At 49.1% G+C, this 25,205-nt stretch overlaps 1 protein-coding gene and 1 pseudogene across 9 annotated transcripts in view; both read left to right on the forward strand.

Moving 5' to 3' along the window:
- Positions 1–7,325: 7,325 nt before the first annotated feature.
- Positions 7,326–8,316, forward strand: LOC100344055 (protein tyrosine phosphatase type IVA 1 pseudogene; annotated as a pseudogene).
- Positions 8,317–15,503: 7,187 nt separating this feature from the next.
- The window catches only part of SCN8A (sodium voltage-gated channel alpha subunit 8), a 166,618-nt gene continuing 156,916 nt past the window's right edge, over positions 15,504–25,205 (forward strand). For 8 of the 9 annotated variants that reach the window (XM_051845487.2, XM_051845492.2, XM_051845495.2 and 5 more), the window contains exon 1: positions 15,807–15,946. The gene's annotated coding sequence lies outside the window, so the exon portion shown is untranslated. Of the gene's footprint in view, positions 15,643–15,806; positions 15,947–25,205 lie in introns of those variants that run through there. The other variant, XM_051845488.2, reaches the window with a different exon arrangement.

The following is a 25,205-nucleotide window of genomic DNA, read 5'->3' on the forward strand; positions in this document are numbered from 1 at the left end:
ATGATCCTTCCTTTGCTTGTATCCCAGTGCGGGTGAGCATGGGTTGCTCCGGGTGTGTAAGAGGAGTGCGTCTCTAACATATGAACTAGGGTGACCTTCCATTTTGCCAGTGATGGCACCACTTCACGTGCCCACCAGTGGGGCATGCAAGTTCCCCTAATCTGTGCCAACACTTGATATTGTCAGATATTTTTTCCCTTTTTTTGTCAATCTGTAGCCATTTCATTATAGTTTTAATTTGAAAAATTTTTTAACTATTAATACAGTTGAAGTCTTTAGACATATTGACATTTGGATTTCCGTTTTATGTGCTCTGCATATTTAAATTGATTGCTCAGGGGCCAGTGTTGTGGCACAGTGGGTAAAACTGCCACCTACAAGGCCAGCATTCCACATGGGCGCCGCCTCATGTCCCGGCTGCTCTACTTCTGATCCAGCTCCCTGCTAATGGTCTGGGAAAAGCAACAGAAGATGGCCCAAGTGTTTGGGCCCCTGCCCTCCACATGGGAGATTTCGATAAAGCTCCTGGTTCCTGACTTTGGCCTGACCCAGCGCTGGCCGTTGCAGCCATCTGGAGAGTGAAACAGTAGATGGAAGATCTCTCTGTCTCTCCCTCTCTGTAATTCTTTAAAAATAAATATACATAGGGGCTGGCGCTGTGGCATAGTGGGTAAAGCCACTGCCTGCAGTGCCTGCACTGGTTCGAGTCCTGGCTGCTCCACTTCTGATCCAGCTTTCTGCTATGGCCTGGGAAAGCAGTGGAAGATGGCCCAAGTCCTTGGGCTCTTGCACCCATGTGGGAGACCTGGAAGAAGATCCTGGCTCCTGGCTTTGGATCAATCCAGCTCTGGCCATTGCGGTCAATTGGTGAGTGAACCGGAGGATGGAAGACCTCTCTCTCTGCCTCTGCCTCTCTGTAACTCTGGCTTTCAAACAAATAAATAAATCTTTTAAAAAAAGAGAGAAGGCAGTGAATAAAGTAGACAAAACCCCCGCCCTCCCAGGGTTTGCTTTCTAGTGGGAGACTCAGACAACACACAAGATAAACAGACCACAGTGTATTAGATAACCATCCATGCTAGGGACAAAAATAAAGCAGGCTGAGCTGACATTTTGGAGAGGATGGTTACAGAAGACCTCAGTAAGAAGAAGATACTGTGATACTGTTGATATCTTTTTTTTTTACAGGCAGAGTTAAATAGTGAGAGAGACAGAGACAGAGAGAAAGGTCTTCCTTTTCTGTTGGTTCACCCCCCAAATGGACGCTACAGCCGCCGGCGCTGCGCTGATCCGAAGCCAGGAGCCAGGTGCTTCCCCCTGGTCTCCCATGCGGGTGCAGGGCCCAAGCACTTGGGCCATCCTCCACTGCCTTCCTGGGCCACAGAAGAGAGCTGGACTGGAAGAGGAGCAACTGGGACAGAATCTGTTGCCCCAGCCAGGACTAGAACCCGGGGTACCGGCGCCAAGTGAGCCGCGGTACTGACCGATACTGTTGATATCTAAAGGGAGTGAGAGAGCCCAAGGTAACACCCAAGAATCCCATTATGGACTGATGAGATCCAAACCACTTAATAAGTATGTTCTCAGAACTGAATAGCTTCCTGAAAAAAATCATATCTATACGTTAAAATAGTTTAATGTTCTTCTTAAGTCACCACAAAGACACGGTAATGGGAGGTGTGCACCTGTTGAGCATGACACAGTGTCTCAGATGCTGGGATCAGCTTGAGCACTGCCACCGTAATTTCCTGTCTATATTAATTTGCACGTGGTATTTGCTTTTTTATTATGGCGCCTCTTGAAAATCCAGCTTTGCCAAGAGATAACGTCACTGAAAGAGATGCTTATCATCTAGTACTGAAACTGTGAACTCCCTCACGTTTAAGGTGCTGCAAAGCCTGACAGATATTGAGTATCTGATGTGAGCAGGGAGGAGCTGAGGTCACCAGCCCCTCGCTTCAGCCCTGCCTGTTCCACCCAACCCTCCCCCGGCTTTGTGCCGTGGAAAAACCAGAGCTTCTGTGAACCCACTGCTCAGAACCAGTGCCGGGCAAAATGCTAACCAACATGGCTGCCGACTGCATCCCTGTGAGGACATTAGTTAGTTACAAGGACATAATAATAAAGTTCCACTGCTGACACTTCTATTCCTATAATGCACCTGATACCACGACACTTCAGAGACTTCCAGGAAGGGCAAGGAAATGAGTGGTACTCAAACTCCACCTCAAGCTCCACCCCTAGTGTCACTCCCCCTCTTCGTGGAGGAACGACACTAAACCCTGCCTAGGCTTCATATCCGAGTCACGGCACCATTATGTCGCTCCCCGTCTTCGTGGAGGAACGACACAGGACCCTGCGCTGTTCTTTTGTCTGCTCGGCCCTCCCCGGGTTTGCTGCTGGTTCTTCCCGGGTTGGCTACCGACCCTTCCACCTCCGTGGAAGGGCAGTTCCCCCTGCCACTTTCCCCACTTCCGCAGGGGAGCGCCACACCGCCGGCCGGCTCTCTCAGAGGCTGCACAGGTGTCCCTTCAGATAGATGTTCCTCGTGCGTGTTGTCTCTCTCCTCCTTTATAGTCCTCTTCCGCCAATCCCAACTCGGCTGCCCACACGCTGAGTACGCTGCTCTCCTCCAATCAGGAGCAGGTCCTGCTGTTTATTGGTTGAACTGGAGGCAGCTGTGTAGAAGCTGTTTCCTCCTCTCCCAGCGCCATATTGTGGGAGAGCAGATGCATAGAATAAGTCTTAATTCCAGTAACTTAGTCTAGTCCGAGTTGCTCCCAGTTGCTCCCCACACCCTAGGAATATTCAATTAAATCCTGCCCTGACACCTCCCCCTAAAGCCTCCAGATCGTAGAGAGATGGCACCAAACTTGGCTGAGGGCAGCTCACTCTCCAATACGCATGCACTTCCTCTCAGTTCTTTATATCTGCTTTATGTGTAGATAAATCTTGTTCCTCTTTTTTTAAATATTTATTTATTTGAAAGTCAGAATTACACAGAGAGAGAAGGAGAGGCAGAGAGAGAGAGGGCTTCCACCTGCTGGTTCACTCCCCAGTTGGCCGCAGAGGCCGGAGCTGCGCCGATCTGAAGCCAGGAGCTCTTCTGGGTCTCCCACGCGGGTGCAGGGTGCAATAGAGGATGGCACCCACTGCACCCTTAACTCACAGGGACATTGGAGGCTATTTTAACTTTTTCTTTTTTTTTTTTTTTTTATTTTTTATTTTTTATTTTTTTTTTATTTTATTTATTTTTTTTTTTTTGACAGGCAGAGTGGACAGTGAGAGAGAGAGACAGAGAGAAAGGTCTTCCTTTGCCGTTGGTTCACCCTCCAATGGCCGCCGCGGCCAGCGCGCTGCGGCCGGCGCACCGCGCTGATCCGATGGCAGGAGCCAGGAGCCAGGTGCTTTTCCTGGTCTCCCATGGGGTGCAGGGCCCAAGCACCTGGGCCATCCTCCACTGCACTCCCTGGCCACAGCAGAGGGCTGGCCTGGAAGAGGGGCAACCGGGACAGAATCCGGCGCCCCGACCGGGACTAGAACCCGGTGTGCCGGCGCCGCTAGGCGGAGGATTAGCCTAGTGAGCCGCGGCGCCGGCCTATTTTAACTTTTTCAAGGAAAATACATCACTATGTTGTGAGACGGCTGGGTTCGGATTCGTGTATACAATGCAAGAAAGAATTCAAAGATGAGTTGGGAGCTGGTGCTGTGGTGTAGTAGGTAAAGCTGCCGTCTGCAGTGCCGGCATCCCATATGGGCACCAGTTTGAGTCCCAGCTGCTCCACTTCCAATCCAGCTCTCTGCTATGGCCTAGGAAAGCAGTGGAAGACGACCCAAGCCCTTGGGCCCCTGCACCCATGTGGGAGACTGGAAGAAGCTCCTGGCTCCTGCCTTCGGATCGTCACAGCGGCCATCTGGGGAGTGAACCAGTGGTGGAAGACCTCTCTTTCTCTTTCTCTGCCTCTGCTCCTCTCTCTGTGTAATTCTACCTTTCAAATAAATAAATAAATCTTTAAAAAAGACATTGTCTATGACAGCAAATTTTATTCAGGCCACTGGAGCACAGGAGAGGCAAGGCTTAGTCTCTGGAAATGCACGTGGTGGCCGGGAAAATACACAGACACATGCACGCATGCACGCACGCACATGTTTTTGCAATGCATTATGGTCATTGCTCTATCAGAAATATACACTAAACGATTGATTTTGACTGAGGAGCAGGTCGAGAAGGCATTATAAAGCAGAGAATTTACAGCTGACCAGGGAAAGAAAGACGGAGTAGACCGCACAGCAGAGGAACAGATGGGCTAGCGCGTTTTATGCTGTGAGCCGCACGGGACTGCTACAATTAAGGCCAATGAATTAAAATCCCAGGAAGTGCCGGTGCCGCGGCTCAACATGATTAATCCTCCTCCTAGCGGCGCCTGCACACCGGGTTCTAGTCCTGGTGGGGGCGCCGGATTCTGTCCCGGTTGCCCCTCTTCCAGGCCAGCTCTCTGCTGTGGCCAGGGAGTGCAGTGGAGGATGGCCCAAGTGCTTGGGCCCTGCACCCCATGGGAGACCAGGATAAGTACCTAGCTCCTGTCATCGGATCAGCGCGGTGCGCCGGCCGGCGACGGCCATTGGAGGGTGAACCAACGGCAAAGGAAGACCTTTCTCTCTGTCTCTCTCTCACTGTCCACTCTGCCTGTCAAAAAAAAAAAAAAAAAAAAATCCCAGGAAGTGAGAAGGAACAGGTGGTTTGGGCCCCAACTGTGAGCAACGTTGAATGCAATAATAGGGAGTTGAGATGTTATTGTGAGAGCTCTAGGGAGCTGTCAGAGACCTCACAGATAAGGGAAGCGCAAGGGCCCGGCACGGGATGGCGCGGATTTAAGTCTGTGAGGTCCAGCTCCACAGTCCACGTGGCTGGCCTCAGGGAATACCGCCTCTCCACGATGCCGATCAAACATTGCCCTCCCTCCACAGGACGCATAGCAGCGCCATCAATGCCGACCCTGCAGCGTGAGCTACGCTCTCACACACAGCCAAAGGACTTGGTCAGTTGTTTGCAAAGTGACAATAGTACAAAAAGTAGGATCACCCAAGAAACGTCCACAGGTTACTGCATGAGGCGTGTCGCCCTGGTCAGAGTGGACACACCGGCAATGTTTCAGCGTGGCCTGCCAGAGTGTGAGGAGATAAAGTCTTCAGCCCGGAGTCTGCTGGCATCGCCGAAGGCAGCAGGGAATTTAGGGGAAGCAACACTGTCTGGTGAGGGATAGAAGAGTAAATAAATCATGGATGGGTACAAGAGGCAGAACTGCCGACCGAGGAAGGAACTTCTGCGGCTGGATTTGCAGCAGGAAACCTGAGCTAACCTGCAAAGGCCGGGGATGAGACTGGGGGTGGAAGCGGAGGGTCCCCGAGGTGGAAGATGGAACTCTGCCCTGCTCCACACTTCCAGCATCGGAATGCCCAGTTGTTCAAGGAGGAGTTTCACGATGGAATGCAGACCTGTGCATTAGTGTGTGTGTGTGTGTGTGTGTGCGTATCTGTGTGTGCATCTGAACATTTGTCTTGGAAGAGAAGAAAAGATTTATCATTCCCATGATTCTTCCAAGGGGTTCTTCATTTTAAAAATCCTTCAACAAACACTTTTGGTGTCTTTTGGTCCTTTTTTTTTAAATCATTTAAGTTTGAGAGAGAGAGAGAGAGAGAGAGAGAGAGAGGTCTTTCATCTGCTGGTTCATTCCCCCACCCAGTGCCTGCAACAGTTGTAGCCAGTTTGGGCTAAAGCCAGGAGCCAGGAACTCCACCCAGGTCACCCACATCAGTGGCAGGGACCTAAAACCTTGATCTAACACTGCTGCCTCCCAGGGTTCACTTCAGCAAGTAGCTGGAATTGGGAGTGAAGCAAGGACTGGAACCCAGGCACGCTGTAGGCACGATACGGATTACCTTAACTGCTATGCCAAACACCTCCTCCTGTTTCTTTGAAAGATTTTTATTATTTATTTATTGGAGAGGGGAGAGGGGAGAGGGAGAGAGCTAGTTCCTATCCACTGACTCACTTCCCAAATGCCTACAGTGGATAGGACTGGGCCAGACCAAAGCCAGAACCCCACATGGGTGGCAGGGACCCAATTCCTTGAGTTATCACTCCCAGGATCTGCACTGACCGAAAGCTAGAACCGTGAGCTAGAGTGGGGTATCCAGTCCAGGCATTCTGATGTGGGGTGGGGGCATCTTACCCATTAGGAAAACCATTTTCGCTTTTTTTTATTACATTTTTATTTAGGAGTGGTCTGTTTTGAGGTCGACCAGCTCCTGTAGTGCATCCTTTCTTCCTCCCCACAGCTGTCCTCCAGGGATGCCCACCTCTGGCCTGACTGTGCCCCCTGGAGCAACACTGGGTGAACCTAATCCTACATTTGTCTATCTAAATGGAAGCTCACTTCTGGGGCATTGCTTAGTTGTTAAAAGAAATCCTTGACATTTTTGATTCTTTCAAAGATCTTGATGGAATCAGCAAATATCCTCATATGAATATTTTTGAAAAGCTTCTAAGTTTAGCGATCTGGTGCTTAGTAACAGATTCTGTTACTTGAACTCCCCATACAATCTCATGGTTCCAACTTTCTGCCAATGCAGATCCTGGAAGGCGGCGGAGATGACTCAAGGAATTGGATCCCTGCCACCTACGTGGGAGACCTGGATTGAGTTCCTAGCTCCTAGCTTTGTCTAGGCCAATCCTAACCATTGCAGGCATTTGGGAAGTGAACCTGGGAGTGGACGTGCTCTCTCTCTCTCCCCTTCTCAATCACAATTTGCATGATTGTTAGAGTGTTGGGAAAAGGAGACAGAATTCTGTCCTCTCTCACTGTTTGCCAAATAATACTCAATGATCACTTTGCAGGGTCTGGTTTTCAGGAAAAGTAGTTTTAACAGAGGAGACATATTCTTTTTTATTTTTTAAAGATTTATTTATTTATTTGAAAGGCAGAGTTACAGAGAGGCAGAGGCAGAGAGAGAGAGAGAGAGAGAGAGAGAGAGAGAGAGAGAGAGAGAAAGGTCTCCCATCTGCTGATTCACTCCCCGGTTGGCCACAAAAGTCTGAGCTGTGCTGACCCAAAGCCAGGAGCCAGGATCTTCTTCCGTGTCTCCCACATGGGTGTAGTGGCCCAAGCACTTGGGCCATCCGCTACTGCTTTCCCAGGCCACAGCAGAGAGCTGGATGGGAAATGGAACAGCTGCACTCGAACCAGTGCCCATATGGGATGACGGCACTGCAGATGGTGGCTTTACCCGCTATGCCATAGTTCCAGCCCCTTTAAGTAAATTAACATGACTTGAATGAAGCACCCAGCTCCTGGGAAGTCACATACAAGAACCTGAGATTTCTTATTACACATAACCCAGCCAATGCAACACCAACCAAATGTATTGAGGAACTTGAGAAATATGCAGTTACCACGAGAGCAAGAGTCCGTGAAGTGACTTCCGACACGACTCTTGGGGAGAAAGAGGACATCCATCTTCTCGACTGGCCTTTTCATGATGGTGCACCCCCAGCCAGCCGGACTGTCCAGCACTGGTTAAGTCTTGTCTAAACTAAGTTTCATGAAGAAGCTGCTTGTTGTAGGGCTGTTTGTGTTTGTTGCAGACCTTGGGAAAGCTCCAGTGCTTGTCTCCCGAGCATTCATTGAAGGTGGAATGAAATCCAAAGATGCAGTACAGTTCATAAGACAAAAGTGGCATGGAGCTTTTGACAGCAAACAGCTTTTATATTTGGAAAAATATTACCCTAAGATGCGGCTGTGCCTCAAAGACTCCAATGGTCATAGAAAAACCTGTTGCATTCAATAAAACTGGGGTGCCTCATGCCATTGCCTTGGAAGTAGAACTTGAGACAGGATCTGATTTGTCATACATATTAGCCAGTATGTTGGCACGGTGAATAAGTTTAGTGAAGCTTCCAAAGGGTTTTGAAAAGCAGTTTGACGAGGCCATGAGATTGATGGAATTGCAACTTCTATCTTTGGGTTATAACCAACGGACATTTAGCAAAAGATTCTTGCTGTTTAGCATTTAAAACGTGCTTATCATCTGTACCAATTTGGCCTTTCCTGAAATGATGCAGTATTGAGTTGTATCTTAAATCTATTCCCATGCCAGAATCTTATCAATGCATAAGAAATTTTGAAAGATCAGGTGCCAAAAAAAAAAATACCCTGCACAATACTTGTATAATTTTAGAATCCTACAGAATTAAAATCCCAGGAACTATGAACACTCTAGACCTTATGTGGTTGATTCCTTCAGCCACTTCAAATATTGAAAATGGGGACTCTTTAAGTTTAGATTGCTGGGGCCGGTGCCATGGCACGGTAGGTTAATCCTCCGCCTGTGGTGTGGCATCCCATATGGACGCTGGTTCTAGTCCTGGCTGCTCCTCTTCCAGTCCAGCTCTCTGCTATGGTCTGGGAAAGCAGTAGAAGATGGCCCAAGTCCTTGGGCCCCTACACCTGCGTGGGAGACCTGGAAGAAGCTCCTGGCTCCTGGTTTTGGATTGGTGCAGCTCCGGCTGTTGTGGCTATCTGGGGGAGTGAACCAGAGGATGGAAGATCCCTATCTTTCTCTATCTCTTTCTCTCTATCTCTCTCCTTCTCTCTCTGTAACTCTGCCTTTCAAATAAATAAATAAAAAATCTTAAAACAAAAAAAGAAAAAGTACACATCAAAGTAAAAAGTGTTACTAAAAATAAAGAAGGTTATTCATTCCACAAGGATAAAGAAGTGAATTTATGAAGATGACATAACACTCCTAAACATCAATGTACCTCATGACAGAGCTTCAAAGAAAATGGAGCAGAATCCAATACAACTACAAGGAGAAATAAACTAACTCATCATTTTTAAAAGATTTGTTTATTTATTTGAAAGGCAGAGGCAGAGAGAGAGAGAGAGAGAGAGAGAGAGAGAGAGAGAGAGGTCTTCCATCCACTGGTTCACTCCCCCCAGATGGCCACAGCAGCTAGAGCTGGGCCAGTCTGAAGCCATAGCCAGGAGCCAGGAGCTTCCTCCAGGTCTCCCACATGGGTGCAGGGGCCCAAGGACTTGGGCCATCTTCCACTGCTTTCCCAGGCCATAGCAGAGAGCTGGATCAGAAGTGGAGCAGCCGGGATATTAACCGGCGCCCACGTGGGGATGCCAGCACTGCAGGTGGCGGTTTTACCCATGACACCACAGTGCCAGCCCCCTAATTCATGCAGCAGTTTCGACATACTCTCCTCAATGAATGACAGAGGGCGGGCATTTGGCACAGTGGTTGCGCTACCATCCCACACTGGAGGGCCAGGGTTAGAGTCCCAGCTCTGCTCTCGGCTCCAGCTTCTGCTAATGCACAGCCTGGGAGGCAGCAGGTGGTGCCCCAGGTAGTTGTGGGAGACCCAGACTGATCCTGGATCCCGTCTTTGGCCTGGCCCTACTCCGGCTGTCCTAGGCATACGAGGAATGAACCATCAGATACAAGATCTCTGTTTCTCTCTTTGCATTTCAAGGGAATAAAACAAAATAAAACATCCAGGAAGAAACAAATCCAAAAGATTTGTACACATAATAAGTAAATGATAGAATCAGTAGGAAGACAGTCAGGAGGCCCCTGCCAATCACCTTGGCCTAACTGTCACAGAGCACTGCCAACTGCAGAGGCCACACTCTTCTCAAATGCACGTGGAATGTTTACCAAAACAGATCACATTCTGGACCATAAAACAAGTCTCAAAGCATTCCAAGGCACTTGGGGCCGGCGCTGTGGCATAGTGGTTAAAGCCGCAACCTGCAGTGCTGGCATCCCATATGGGTGCTGGTTCGAGTCCCAGCTGCCCTACTTCCTATCCAGCTCTCTGCTATGGCCTGGGAAGCAGTAGTGCTTGGGCCCCTACACCTGCGTGGGAGACCTGGAAGAAGCTCCTGACACCTGGCTTCAGATTGGCCCAGCTGCGGCCAACTGGGGAGTGAACCAGCGGATGGAAGACCTCTCTCTCTCTCTCTCTCTCTCTCTCTCTCTCTCTCTCTCTCTCTTCTCTGCCTCTCCTTCTCTCTGTGTGTAACTCTGACTTTCAAGTAAATAAAAAAATCTTTAAAAAAGTTTAAAAAAAGAAAAATTAGAAAGCCCTTTGAACTGAAATAAAAATCCAGCATATCAAAACTTGTGGGGTGAAGATAATGCAGTATTAAAGCACCTATTTTAGAAAAGAAGAGAAATTGGCCGGCACCGTGGCTCAATAGGCTAATCCTCCACCTTGCAGCGCCAGCACACCAGGTTCTAGTCCCAGTCGGGGCGCCGGATTCTGTCCCGGTTGCCCCTCTTCCAGGCCAGCTCTCTGCTATGGCCCAGGAGTGCAGTGGAGGATGGCCCAAGTCCTTGGGCCCTGCACCCACATGGGAGACCAGGAGAAGCACCTGGCTCCTGGCTTCAGATCAGCGCGATGCACTGGCTGCAGCGTGCCGGCCGCGGTGGCCATTGGAGGGTGAACCAACGGCAAAAAGGAAGACCTTTCTCTCTGTCTCTCTCTTTCACTGTCCACTCTGCCTGTCAAAAATAAGAAAAATAGGGCCGGCGCCGTGGCTCAATAGGCTAATCCTCCACCTTGCGGCGCCGGCACACCGGGTTCTAGTCCCGGTCGGGGCACCGGATTCTGTCCCGGTTGCCCCTCTTCCAGGCCAGCCCTCTGCTGTGGCCAGGGAGTGCAGTGGAGGATGGCCCAGGTGCTTGGGCCCTGCACCCCATGGGAGACCAGGAAAAGCACCTGGATCCTGGCTCCTGCCATCAGATCAGCGCGGTACGCCGGCTGCAGCGGCGGCCATTGGAGGGTGAACCAACGGCAAAGGAAGACCTTTCTCTCTCTGTCTCTCTCTCTCACTGTCCACTCTGCCTGTCAAAAAAAAAAAAAAAAAAAAAAAAAAAATAAGAAAAATAAAAAATTTTAAAAATTTTAAAAAAAGAATAGAAGAAAAATCTCAATTTATGACTTGGGTCTCACCTTAAGAAATTAGGGGAAGGGGCCAGCGTTCTGAATGGTGGGTTAAGCTACTACTTGCAATGGCAGCATCTCATATGGGCACCGGTTCAAGTCCCAGTTGCTCCACTTCTGATGCAGTTTCCTGCTAGCATGCCCGTGACAGCAACAGAAAATGGCCCAAGTACTTGGGCCCCTGCCACCACATGGGAGACCTAGATGGAGCTCTATGCTCCTGGTTTTGGTCTGGCCCAGTCCCAGCTCTGGTGACCATTTGGGAAGTGAACTAGCAGATGGAAGATTCTCTCTCTCTCTCTCCCTAATTCTGCCTTTCAAATACATAAAATAAATCTTAAAAAAATTTAGGGTAAAATGGAAGAAGCAAATGAAACTCAAAGTAACAAAAGAAAGGAAATAATAAAGACCAGAGTAGAAATAAATGAATTAGAACCTATAAGATTGGTTGAGAAAAATCAATGAAACCAAAAAGTGTTTTTTATTTTTTTGGGAAGAGCACTAAAATCAATAAACTTTTAGCCAGACTAACCAAGAAAAGAGAGGGGAAAAAAAAAAAAAAACAAAAAAAACAAAAAAAACAAAAAAAACAAGGTACCAGTATCAGGATGAAAGAGATGGCATTACTACAAATTCTGTAGGTAGTAAAAGAATAATATGGAACTACTATGCACAACTTTATGACCTAAATTAATTCAACAACTTAGAAGAGAAAGCAAATTCATTGAAAGACCTAACCACCAAACTTCATTCAATAACAAATAAAACCTGAATATTCCTATAACTATTTTTTAGAAGATTTATTTATTGGGGCAGGGGCTGTGGCACAGCAGGTTAAAGCCCTGGCCTGAAGCGCCAGCATCCCATATGGGCACCGGTTCAAGACCTGGCTGCTCCACTTCTGATCCAGCTCTCTGCTATGGCCTGGGAAAGCAGTAGAAGATGACCCAAGTCCTTGGGCCCCTGCACCTGTGCAGGAGCCCCAGAAGAAGCTCCTGGCTCCTGGCTTTGGATCTGCAAAGCTCCAGCTGTTGCAGCCAACTGGAGAGTGAACCATTAGATGGAAGACCTCTCTCTCTTTCTCTCTCTCTCTCTCTCTGTCTCTGCCTCTCCTCTCTCTGTGTAACTCTGACTTTCAAATAAATAAATAAATCTTTAAAAAAAATCATTTTACCAGATTAAGAGACTACACAGAAAAGTATATGCAGAAATCATTGACAAAATTCAACATGAATTCCTGACTAAAAAAAAAAAAAAAACCTTCAGCAAAGTAGGAATAGAAGTGGCCATCTTCAACACAATAAAGAGTGTCTAGGAAAACTCTATGGCCAATGCTGCTGTTAGTGATGCAAGATTGAAAGTTTTCTCCTACAATCAGGAACAAAGCAATAATGTCTTCTCTTACTACTTCTCTTCAGCACTGTTACTAGAAATTCTAGACAGTGCTACAAGGTAAAAAAAAAAAAAAAAAAGAAAAGAAATTAAATACAGAGAGGCAGAAATAAAACTGTGTTTATTTGCAGATGATGCATTTGTCAATAGAAAAACCCAATGAGTGGTACAAGGTTACAGAAAAATCTACTACAGTTAACAAATAGATTTAGCAAAATTGTAAGACATAAGATCAATATTTAAAACTTGGTGTTTCTATATAATACCAGTGAATAACCAGAAATTTAAATATAAAACATTATTCAATAACATTAAAATAAGAGGGTATTCAGGAGTAAATATGAAAAAAATGGCAAGCAAGACCTGTATCCTATTAAAACTACAAAATGCTCAGAGAAATCAGAGTACTGAAATACAGGAAGAGTTCATGAAATGGAAGACTTATGTTATGACATGCATTGTCCCCAATGTGATTTATAGATTCAAAGCCAACTTGATCAAAATCCTAGTGCATATTTTCGTAGAATTTGAGAAGCTCATTCTAAAATTCAGATGGAGGAGTGGGTGTCTGGAGTGTAGTAAAGACGCAAGCATCCTATATCTGAGTGCCTGAGTTCAAGTCCGGGTGCTGCTCCTAATTCCAGCTCTTTGCTAATGTGCGCCCTGATGGCTCTAGTAAATGGGTCCCTGCTACCACGGGACACTTGGCTTTTGGCTGGCCCAGCCCTGACTGTTGTGGGCTTTTGGGAATGAACAAGGAGACAGGAACAGTCTGTTTATCTCTGCCTCTCAAACAAATAAAAATGCAAACTAAATAAAATTCATATGGAAATGCAAAGGACTTAGAATAACAAAATCAGTATCAAAAAGAAGGGCAAAGTCACACAGCTTAAAGCTACGTGGGAACTTCAACCTGCTTGTGGAAAATGGAATGAAAAGACTTTGGTGCAAACAATTTTAAAATGCATGCATACAGGGATCTTCAAAAAGTTCATGGAAAACACAAGTTATCACAGTACATGGGCTGCATGCACACTTTTTTGCACCATAATAAACTCATCTTTTTAATTTTTTTTTTATTTTGAAAGAATTACAGAGAGGGGAAAGAAACACACACACACACACAAAGAGAGAGAGAGAGAGAGAGAGATCTCACTTGCTGGTTCACTCCCCAGATGGCTTCAATGGTTGGGGCTGGGCCAAGCCAAAGCCAGGAACCAGGAGCTTCATGTGGGTCTCCCACTCAGGTGCAGGGACCAAAACACGTGCACCATCTTCCATTGCTTTTCGCAGGCTATTAGTAGGGAGGCGGATGGGAAGTGGAACAGGCTATTAGTAGGGAGGCGGATGGGAAGTGGAACAGCTGGGATACCAACCGACCCCCGTATGGAATGCCAGTGTCGAAAGTGGTGATTTTACCCTCTCTGCCACAGCGCCGGCCCCAAAACTCATCTAATTCCATTTTCTACTAACTTTTTAAAGTCCCATCAAATTAGTGTCAAGATAGGAAAATAGAGGAAAGAAACCAAATAGATTCCAGAAATAGACCCTGACTTACTGGATCAATTGATTTTTGACAAAGGTTTGAAGACAATCATCAGAAAAATGAGTCTTGAACAGGAACAGCTAGCTACCATGCCTTCCCTCCCCACCACTGCACAGAAGAAGGAAAAACGAACGAAAAAGAATCTCAAACTACAGTTCACACTATATACAAAAATTAATTCAAAATGCTTTACGTAATTGAGGACTACAACATTTATAAAAGGCAAAACAGTTTAAAGGCACAAGTCCATAGCACAAGGAGACATCTGAATCCACCTTTTAGGATGGCTGGGAATGAAAAAGGCTGCCAACGCTGGCATCCGAAACTGTCAACGCGCTGTCGGGATGCAAAATGCAAAGCAGCGCGGTCCTTACTTAGCATGTTCAATCTACACCTCTAATACCTGCAGCCCGACCCGGTAATTCTGTTCCTACATATGCGTACCCAAGAGAAATCAAAGCATCCGTCTATTCAGAGGCTTGCACGCAAATGCGTGTAACAACTTAACTGGCAGTAGGCAAAAACTGGAAATAGAGTAAATGCCATCAATGCCATCAATAGGTGACAGGATAAACGATTGTGCTATATCCCCATCGCGAATACTGCTCGGCAGTAAAAAAAAAAAAAAAAAAAAAAAAAAAAAAAAAAAAAAAAAAGACGGAACTGTCGACGGGCAGCAACCGAGTAATCTCCAAACAATTACGTGGAGTGCACGAAGGGAGTTCACACTGCATGACTGCATTTATTTAAAACCCCGAAAAATGCAAACTAATGGACAGTCATAGAAGACGCGTGGTTGCCTGGAGAGGGTTGTGGGGGCGAGCGAGGCAGGGGAGCTCCAGGAAGCAGCACCGGGAAACTTTTGGAAGGGAGGGGTACGGTCCTCACCGCGGGGAGTGAGAGCTGCGTGCACACACACGCATCTCAACACCGCACTCTCTCCACGTGCAGCTAGCTGGGCACCTGTCCATCAAAAGGCACGCCGCGGGCACCGAGGTGCCTGGCACACCTCGGGTCCTGCAGCCCCCACCACAAACCCATGCGCTTGGCACCCCGGGGCCTAGCTACTGAGGTCGAGCGCCCCTAAGGTGAGCTTCTGGCAGGAAGAAATGAGCAAGCGCGAGGCACAATTAAGTGCGCTCGCATTCACGGTCCGGCTCCTTGCCGGAGTGCGGACCCAGCCGCTCGAAGGCTCACGCAGGCTTTCCAGACGCGCGCACGGAGGCTCGGGCGATGAAGGTGACCCCGGCGCAGAGTCACACCTGGGGGCCGTCCGGGAAGCGGTGCGCCCCCGCTCCAGCCACCAGGCCCGCGTCCTTGGAGACACGCGCCGCCACCTGCTGTGCGCCCAGCCCCCCCCCCCCCCGCCCCCGAGCTCCCCAAGCTGGCCAGAGGGCAGGCAAACGGAATTCCTCGCGTCCACACGCGTCAGCAACCTCCAACATCCCGGCGGGGTCCCGAGACCCGCGCGGCCACCGTCCCGGGCCCCTCCCGTGCGCTCGCGCGCGCGCGTGGCTCAGGCGGGGGCGTCGCGGGGGCGGGCGCGGGAGCTCCGGCGCGGCGCCCCCTACCGGCGCCCTGCTCGCTCGCCCCGGATCCGGTGCCGGCGGCGCGGGGGACGCGGGCCCGAGAGCGGGCGAGCGGGCGAGCGGGCGGCGCTGCGGGCGAGCGGCGCGCCCTGCACGGGGTAGGTGGGCCACGGGTGGGGCGCGGGGGACGCGGGGGGCGGCCGGGGCGCGCGCCGAGGGGTGGGCGCGGGGGCGGGGCGGGGGGCCCGGCGACGGGGCGCGCGCGGCGGCGGCCGCGGCGGCGCGCGACGGGCGCGAGTCATCAATTATGCAAGGCCCCGGGCGGCGCGGGGGGCGGGCGCGGGGAGCGCTCCAAGATGGCGCCCACCGCAGTCCCGCCCGCCGCAGCCTCGGCGCCTCTGCAGTCCGGCCGCGCCTCCCGGGCCCCGCGCTAGGGCCGCCGCCGCCAGCCTCGCCGCCGCCGTAAGTCCCTCCCGAGTCCCCCGCCCCGGCGCCGCGCCTCGCCCGCCGGGGGGGGGTCTCCTGCTCGCCTCAGGACCCTCGAGCGGCGCTCGCCCGTGTCCTGTCAGGGGCATTGCCGCAGAGTGCGCGGCGGGGCTGAGGGGCCGGGGACCTGGGATGTCCGCCTTCCCCGTTTTGGACAGGTGTTGGGAAGTCTGGCTTTCTCCTGCCGTGTTCCCCCGGGGTGTGGGGTGGGGAGGTCCTTTGGGAGGATGGGGGGCCACCGACGCCCACCCCCAGACGGCCTCGCTCTCCTCGTCTCTTGGTTACCGCGGGGCACCGGGCCTGCCGCCGGCCGCCCCTCGCGCTGGGTCGCCCCGGGAAGGGCATCGCTGCCGGGTTTTCCCTGCGGCAGCAGCCCCCCCCCCCCCCAGTGCTACCCCCTCCTCCATGTCTGACTGCATCCTCCTCTCCTATCCGGCCCCAGGCTGCTCCCCACTGCAGAAGCCCGGGGCCTCCCGGGTTCTTTGGGCAGCCGAGACTCCCCCTGTCCTGTGCTCGGATGCGTGGGTCCCCCTCCCAGCGGGGTGCTCTGGGGCTGTGTTGGGGGCCCCTGGGACCGTCTGGGACCGACTAGGATTCCTGCATTAGGGAGTACATCACTTTGAGAATATCCCCTTCCCCCACCCCCTCCGCTACGCCACCCGTTGCGGAGCCCGCTCCTCTCCGCCTTCACCCCCACCCCCCTTACCGCCGGCAGCAGCACCCTGCTTTGGCCTCTTGGTAGCTCGGGGGCCCGGGACCGTTTGCTCGGCTTCACAGGCCGAGACCCCTCCTCTCTGGGTCTCCCTGGGTACCCTGGAGGGGGGAGGGGGACATCGCAGAGCCTGTGCGTTGCTCGGGAGAGCTCAGCTCCAACCCCTCCATTGCCAGCAGCGACCACCGGCCAGACTTGGCAGTTAACTTTCTGGGGCTGCGAGACCCCTCCAGGGGCCCCATCTGCGAGTTGGGATGGGGCAGGAACCCATGGGTTCTTCAACCCGTGCATTCATTCCTTCTAACTACTCCACCCTGTGCTCTCTGCCTCACTTACACTGCAGTTTTTTTAAAGATGGGAGAATACATTTTATTTCCGGGGAATCCAGGGTTGGCCTCCGTGTTGCGAATTCAGGGGTGTCATCTGTCTGGGGGAGGGGGCAGAAGAGGTTTTGCATTGCATCTAGCTCAGTGCAAGGGGGGAGGAAGAGGGAATTGGCCCGGAGCAGGGGCTACCCCAGAGAGCTGCTTGCGGTGCACAGTGGGCAGCAGAGAGACCGGGGTGGAAGCAGGATGCGTGGGTGAGAGCCATGGGAGCAAGGGGGCAGTGCTTTTAAAAACTGTTTTCACAAGTTGGAACCTGGAGAGAGGCTTCAGGGAGGTGGCTGTGTTAGGGCTGGGGGATGTTTTATCTTTCTAGGGGGGAGATTTCAGCATGGTAGGGTTTTCGGTCTCACCATCTGCCTGTATGGGTCTCTTTTCTCCACGTGTGTTAGCAGATATGGGGAGGGGAGGATTTTTCCCCCTTTCATCAGAAAAATTTTTTTGATGTGTAATGCAAATGGCTGGATAACGTTGCCACCCGGTACCATCCTGGTTGGAGTCTTGGGGGAATGGCATTTAGAGTGCTGAAAGCCGTTAGCACATTGCCTGTAACCTGGTTCTTGAAATATTGCAGTATTTCTCTTTGGAACTCATGACCCATAAGGCCGTCAGTTCTCCCTGGAAGAGGATTTTATTGCCTGGGATGGGGGCGGTAGCGATGGTTTGGTGTTCCGCGGGCATTCTCTGTCCTAGAAATCGAGGCTGTCCCTGGACAGGGCTGCAAGCGTGTTCCATGTTCCCCGAACATCTGAATCAGTATGGAAATGTGGTGTTTCCTGGTAGGACTGGTGTTGGATCAAGCAAACTAGTTCTTGGTGGTGTGGGTTTGACTTGAGAGGCTGAGTTAAAATGCCCTTGGCTTTTGTTTGGGGTTCTGTTAACTCTTTGATTATCAGACTATTTGGAGGCTTTTAATTTAAATTAATAATATAGAATGAAGTGGGATGTAGTATACAGAAAAAAGAGGTGACCATACAGTTGCTTGTCATTTTCCTTGTGGGGTGGTTAAATTTTTCTCGTGGCTCGGATTTGCATTGCCCGGGTTTGGTTCCCACCGGGGTTTCTTGCTGTGGTGCTGAAAGGACAGCTCCCTGGCTCTCCTGGTGGAGTGCACACATTCTGGACGTGATCAGGGTGTTTCTTCGCTTTTCATTATCAGCAGGCATTCCTGTGGACGTGGCGGTGCATGCGCAGAGGGGTTTGTGCTCAAGGCTGAAGCCTAGTTATCACGTTGGATTACTCCCACATAACTTCTTTCTGGCTGTCCCTCATGGAGACGACGCTTTGCGGGCGGCTGCGGCAGTCATGCAGTGACATTCTGCTGACTGCGTGATTTCAGCGCATTTCGAATGGCAAGAAACTGTTAATATTATGGAGATTTGGTCTCCACAAGAAGTCATTAGGTAGAAGGATAAGTTGAGCCATATTGGAAGGGCATTTGCTCTGGCCTGCTCTGAACAGTGAGCTGGGAGAGGGTCCTGACCCAACAGAGGCTGGTGTGTGACCCATAGCAGATTTGTCCAAGAAAGTTACTTACAAATCAGAATAGGTAGGGAGGCATTAAATTTAGCTTGTGCACCCAACATAGGAGACCCTTGGATGGGAGAACTCCACGTTGAAAACTTAGGTTGGTAGGGAACTTAATGGGGCAGTGAGTGTCTTAGTCCGTTTCAGTCTCATTGAAAACTACTTGAGAGACAAGTTAAGTTGGGCTGTCTTAGGGCAGATGTCACTCTTGTGCTTGTCATCAAGGGAACCAGAGTTCTGGAGAGATTATACAAGAAATGCATACCTCCTTGAAAAGGATGCAAAGATAGAGACACGTCCACGTGAAGTAAGGAAAGCCTATGTGGATGGAAAAAATTGCCTGTAACGTGCTGGTATTATGTAACAAATCGTCCTGGACGGCACATGCTTGAATTAATGACTGCTTGATTCTTATGGATTACTTCTAATGAGGGCAGTGCACCCATGCTGCATAGAAAGAGTTAAAAATACGAAGCTTTTTCTAACTCTTCACATGAGATCAGTTACTGTAAAAATAACCAAAACTTATTGCAGAAACACTTCAACATGTGTAAAGAGGGAAAAAGTTGTCCTTAGCCTTCTGATCCTAAGCACATCATTTATATGTGTTTTGTTATATTTCCTGCAGTCTTTTTTTCCAAACAGAGGACAAGAAGTACTTGGAAAAGTTAGAATGACATTCGTTTTAAACTGAGCCTTTTAACATCTTAATTTCGTGGTTCACTAATCATTGGGAGACTTAAAAACTAGATTATTATATTTCAACTTACCTTTTTCTTAATCCTTTTTAAGTTCTTCAGAAAGTCATCTTTAATGTGAAAGAGTTTACTCATAGAATTGGGCTTCTGTAAATTCTCTTGATTTTAATTTAACAGTTAACCAGAGGAATAAAGGAGTCTTCTCTTAACACATAGTCCCACTGTGCACCTGCTGTGTGTAAGGCATTGTAGTAGGCGCTGACACTCTCACTCCATGACTAGCAGCAGTTTAGAAAACGCCATCCTCAAAGTCTGTGGCTATTAAAGTGTTGAAGGAAACAGAACTGTCACCTTTTAGGTTTGATGCCGAACTGTTGTAAGGCATCCATTAGATCTCACTTAGTAATTTTACATACAAAAGAACAGTCTGTGCAAGAATGGGAACCAAATGCAGGAAACAGCAAAGGAGAGTGTCCTGGAAATTTAGAGACAAGCGGGACACAGGGTTACGTACTATATGCGGGATTAAGGTGAAATGAAGACCCAAGAAGGTTGCCGTAGTTACGCTGCTGACAAGACGAAGTCACAAGCAGCATGGGCTTTGCAGTCTGACAAACCTAGGTTCAAATCCTGGCCCTGCTGCTTCATTTACTCCGTGACCTTGGGCAAGTTATTTAATCTGTCTGGGCTCCAGTGTTCTCATCTGTGAGTACCGGAATAACAATAGTTACATTGCAGAGTGTTTGTAGGGATTAAATGAAATCTCCATTTCCTTATGGTTTCTGACACATAAAGCTCAATATGTATTAGCTCCTTTCTCTCTAGGGATTTAGCAGCTTAGAGTGTGTTTCAATGTGTGTTTGATAGAGTATACATGTACTGTATTAGATTTCGGCTGTCTGGAGAGCAAGCAGTTGCTTTATCTTCAGTCTGGCCTGGGGCACGCAGAATCTGCAGGTGCGCTAACCCGGAGGGCTGTGGCAAGTCTGAAAGGAGAGACCCCCACCACCACACTGCAGATGCAGTTACCACAGTAACTCTTTGCTGTTCCCAAACTGCGTTAGAACAGGCCTCCTTACCCAAAAGGAATGCCTTGGCACTCGTCAGCTGACAGGCAGCTGGGCCGTTTTTAGCTACAGTTTGGAATCTGATGGTGGAATGAGCCCAAATGCTGAGGCCTGCCTTTGGTCTGACTTGAGCTGGGTTTTTTAGTTGGTGGTTAAGTGGTTATACAAGTTTAGAGTTGCTTTTGTCTTCAGCACCATTTTAGGTTTCCCCATTATAGAAATGCAGTTTTTTTAAATTAAAAAAAAGTTTAATTATTTTCATCTTCTTGAAAGATTGAGAGAGAGTGAGAGAGAAAGGGACAGATCTTTCATCTGCTGGTTCATTTCCCAAATGCCAGCAATAGCCAGGGCTGGGCCAGGCTGAAGACAGGATCCAGGAACTCAGTCTGGGTCTTCCATATAGGTAGCAGGGATCCAAGCACTTGAGCCATCATCTCCTGCCTGTTAGACTGCATTAGCAGGAAACTGGATCAGAATCAGAGTAGCTAGGACTCAAATCGGTACTGCTGGGTGGGATGCAGGCATACCAAGCAGCAGCATGACTTGCTGTACCACTAAACCTGCTCCCGTGAGTGTGGTTCATTTGTGTGAATCTCTCATGTCTGGGTCTCCCACATGACTGTCCACTATTGGTAATTATTACTCTGCTTGCAAAAACTTAAGAAAATTTTCTGTCTGCCCTTGAGCTTGGGAAGGCAAATATTCTACCCATTTTATAGCTGAGGAGTAGCCAAGAGTTTAAGTGAGTTGGTTGTCCAGGGCTAAAAACTATTTACATGGTTGATGGAGTGGAGGCTGCTACTCAGGTTGGTAGACTCAGGCATCAAGCTTTTTTTTTTTTCTTTTCTGTTAAATGATATGATATTCTGATGTTCATATAACCAAGTAATGTGAATAATTTTTGGTTTTATTTTAAGAAATTATCATTATCCTAAGTAGCTAAACATATCTTAGTGAGTGGGCATTATGAAAGATTTTGCCATAGGCAGAGGAAAGAGAAAAGAGCCATTGAAGGAGAGCATTTTGGGAGCAGGAAGGCTGAGGGGAAATGAATAGAAGATGTACCAATAAATAGAAGACGGATGAAATTAGGAGGCATGGAGGCAACACAGTTTCCCTTCTGCGGCTATCCTGGCTGCTTTGCCTACCTGTCTTGGTCTCTGTCTCGCACTGAAATGCACACAGTTGGTGCCTCATCAATGCTTTCACATTGTCAACCTGGGTTAGAGCCGGGACTGTGGGGCGTGCGGCCACGGCCCCCTGGCCTGCGTTGGGTTTGCAAGGCTGGAATTGGTGTAGAACTCAGAGAAGAGCAGGGCGTGCTGGGGGCTTTGTGCTGGGAGCCGTCAGCAGAATGGAGAAGTTCTAGGAGGTCTCTGGGCTGGAGGAGCGCAGGGAGGGGAAAGAACTTTCGGGGAAGCTCTGCCTTCGGTGTGGAGAACACAATGGCAGAAAAGCTGGCAGCCGGGGGGTCCAGGAGGCTAAAGCTAGATAGGGTGGGGGAGAGGTTTGAGCACTTTTTTACCCTCACTGCTGGTGGCAGAGGGAAGCACCCCATATTCACTGGGCTTGTCCCAGAGTTTGGAAATGGGCGGCACTGAAATCCCTCTAAAGACACAAACAGGCCTCTGCCACGCTCGCTTGGCCAGTGAGAGCATTTGAGTTCCCGGGAGTAAGAACCCGAGAGATTACGGTGACTGCTTGTTTTACCAGGGTTGGGGTCTCCAGATCGTGAATTATACAGTCATTTATTTCCCTGTACTTTGAGGTGTTTGATTGCTAGCTGTTTCTCCAGAGTGAACAGGGGAAGGGAGGAAAAAGTTACAGTGTTCTTTTTAACGAAGATCATGCCTGGTGCAGCGAGAGCACCCAGCTACTTTATCAATGAAAAGGCAATTCATATTCCACGTGCGCCTGCTCCCTCCTCCCCTAAACAGCACCGGCAGTTGAAGGCTGAGCCTGCGGAAGCTCAGCGGCCACTGCAAGCCACTGCAAAATAGTGTTATCCCTTGGTTTTTACTGACATCAGCCCTGTCAACAAACAGGGTGTAACTTATTACATGGTCAGCTGGGTGCTTCGGGAGGAATTTTCTCTGAGTTCCTCTGATCCCGCAAGCTTTTGTGTCCCATGTGCTTGTCTTTTTGTTTTATCAAAAAGCTGAATAACATGCTTGTAAGTGAAAACAAATTGATGCATTATTAGCAAATTGAGAACAGAGAGCCGGTTGCAAATGAGATGGATATAGCTTTCTCAGGGGTCACAATACTCCGATATCCCATTCACTGCATAATTCTATGGGGGATTCCCTAAGATTTCAATTGAAAACTGAGGCGACACAGTGCTTTGTTAACAGAAATTCTGCTTTGAAGATAATAAACTTTTTTTTTCTTTTTAAGTTTTATATTGTGATTGGGAAGAAAGGAATGAGGGGACTTGGGGGGATAAAGTGAATGCAGTAAAAAAGAAAAGAATTTGAATGTGAATGTGGGGACCTGCTCATATATATATATATATATATATATATATTTTTTTTTTAGATTTTTAAAAATTTATTTGAGAGAGTTACAGAGAGAGAAAGAGACAGAAAGATCTTCCATCTACTGGTTTGTTCCCCAAATGGCCACAAGGGCTGGAGCTGGGCCAATCCAAAACCAGGAATCAGGAACTTCTTCTATATATATATATATTTTTTTTTTTTTTGACAGGCAGAGTGGACAGTGAGAGAGAGAGACAGAGAGAAAGGTCTTCCTTTTGCCGTTGGTTCATCCTCCAATGGCTGCTGTGGCCGGCGCGCTGCGGCCGGCGCTCCGCGCTGATCCGAAGGCAGAAGCCAGGTGCTTCTCCTGGTCTCCCATGGGGTGCAGGGCCCAAGCACTTGGGCCATCCTCCACTGCCTTCCCGGGCCACAGCAGAGAGCTGGCCTGGAAGAGGGGCAACCGGGACAGAATCCAGCGCCCCTACCGGGACTAGAACCTGGTGTGCCGGCGCCGCAAGGTGGAGGATTAGCCTACTGAGCCGCGGCGCCGGCCAACTTCTTCTACATCTTGCACATGGGTCCAGGGACCCAAGCACTTGGGCTGTCCTCCACTGTCTTCCCAGGCCATAGAAGGGGAAAAGGGAGTGAAGGAGGGAGGGGGTAGCTCTTCCATCCACTGGTTTACTCCCTAGGTGGCCGCAATGGCCTGGGCTAAGGCAGGCCCAAACCAGGAGGCAGGAGCTTCTTCTGGGTCTCCCACGTGGATGCAGGAACCCAAGCACTTGGCTCATCTTCCACTGCTTTCCCAGGCCATAGCAGAGAGCTGGATCAGAAGAGGAGCAGCCAGGACATGAACTGGTACCCATATGGGATGCAGGTGGAGGCTTAGCCCACTATGCCACAGTGCCAGCCCTGACCTGCTCGTATTTTAAGAGAAGCTGTTCACTTCCATCTGAAAGCTCCTTTGAGTCTGTGTCTACTTCTGAGTTAGAGGGATCTTGATCTGTGATCTTCTGGACAGAAATTTAGAAAGGTGTTTTTTGTTGTTTTTAAAAATTCATTTATTTGAAAGGCAGAGTTACAGAGATGCAGAGGCAGGGAGAGAGAATGAGAGAGAGGAGGAGAGAGAGAGGTGTCTTCCATCTGCTGGTTCACTCCCCAGATGGCCACAGTGGCCAGAGCTGCACCAATTCGAAGCCAGGATACAGGAGCTTCCTCTGGGTCTCCCACGCAGGTGCAGGGGCCCATGGTCTTGGGCCATCTTCTACTGCTTTCCCAGACCATAGCAGAGAGCTGGATGGGAAGAGGAGCAGTCAGAACTTGAACTGGCACCCTTATGGGATGCTGACAGCGGCTTTACCAGCTATGCCACAGTGCTGGTTCCTGTTGTTGTTTTTAAAATTAATTTATTCGAGAAAGAGAAAGCTGCCATCTGCCCATTTACTCCCCAAATGTCCCCAGTGGCAGGGCTGGGCCATTCTAAAGCTGGGAGCCAGAAATCCAACCTAGGTCTCCCAATCATAAGCAGGAACCTAGTTACTTGAGCCATCATTGCTGCTCCCCTGGGTCTACCTTGACAGGAACCTGAGTGAGGATTTACAGCTGGGAAGTGAACCCAGGCACTCTTACATGGAACATGGGTGTGTCAGCAGCTGTCGTAACTGCTAGGTCAGATGTGTGCCCCTTGTTTGATTAAAAAAAATTGTTTTTATCCATAGCTTTGTTGTAACATTGCTGTAAATGCTGCCTTTAACTGATTTCTACCTTAAGAAAATTGGTACATATTTTCTTATTTTATGGCAAAAATATTTGTTAGCATCTTTAAATGTTTTTTTTTTATTTCATTTTTTTAGATTTTATTTTTATTTATTTGAAAGTCAGAGTTATACACAGAGAGAAGGAGAGACAGAGAGAGAGACAGAGACAGAGACAGAGACAGAGACAGAGAGAGAGATCTTCCATCCATTGGTTCACTCCCCAGTTGGCCACAATGGCTGGAGTTTCGCTGATCCGAAGCCAGGAGCCAGGAGCTTCTTCCAGGTTTCCCACATGGGTTCAGGGGCCCAAGGACTTGGGCCATCTTCCACTGCTTTCCCAGGCCACAGCAGAGAGCTGGATTGGAAGTGGAGCAGCTGGGACTTGAACTGGTGCCCATATGGGATGCTGGCACTGCAGTATTTCACTTTTTAAAGGCATTTATTTATTTGAAAGGCAGAGTTACAGAGAGGCAGAAATACACATGTGCACACATAGAGTGCAATCAATCTTCCACCTGCTGGTTCATTTCCCAAATGGCTGCAACAGTCAGAACTGGCCCAGCCCAAAGCCGGTACCCAGGAGCTACATCTGGGTCTCCCACATAGGTGCCAGG

The sequence above is a fragment of the Oryctolagus cuniculus genome, chromosome 11 (genome assembly GCF_964237555.1).
Source record: "Oryctolagus cuniculus chromosome 11, mOryCun1.1, whole genome shotgun sequence".
NCBI lineage: Eukaryota > Metazoa > Chordata > Mammalia > Lagomorpha > Leporidae > Oryctolagus > Oryctolagus cuniculus.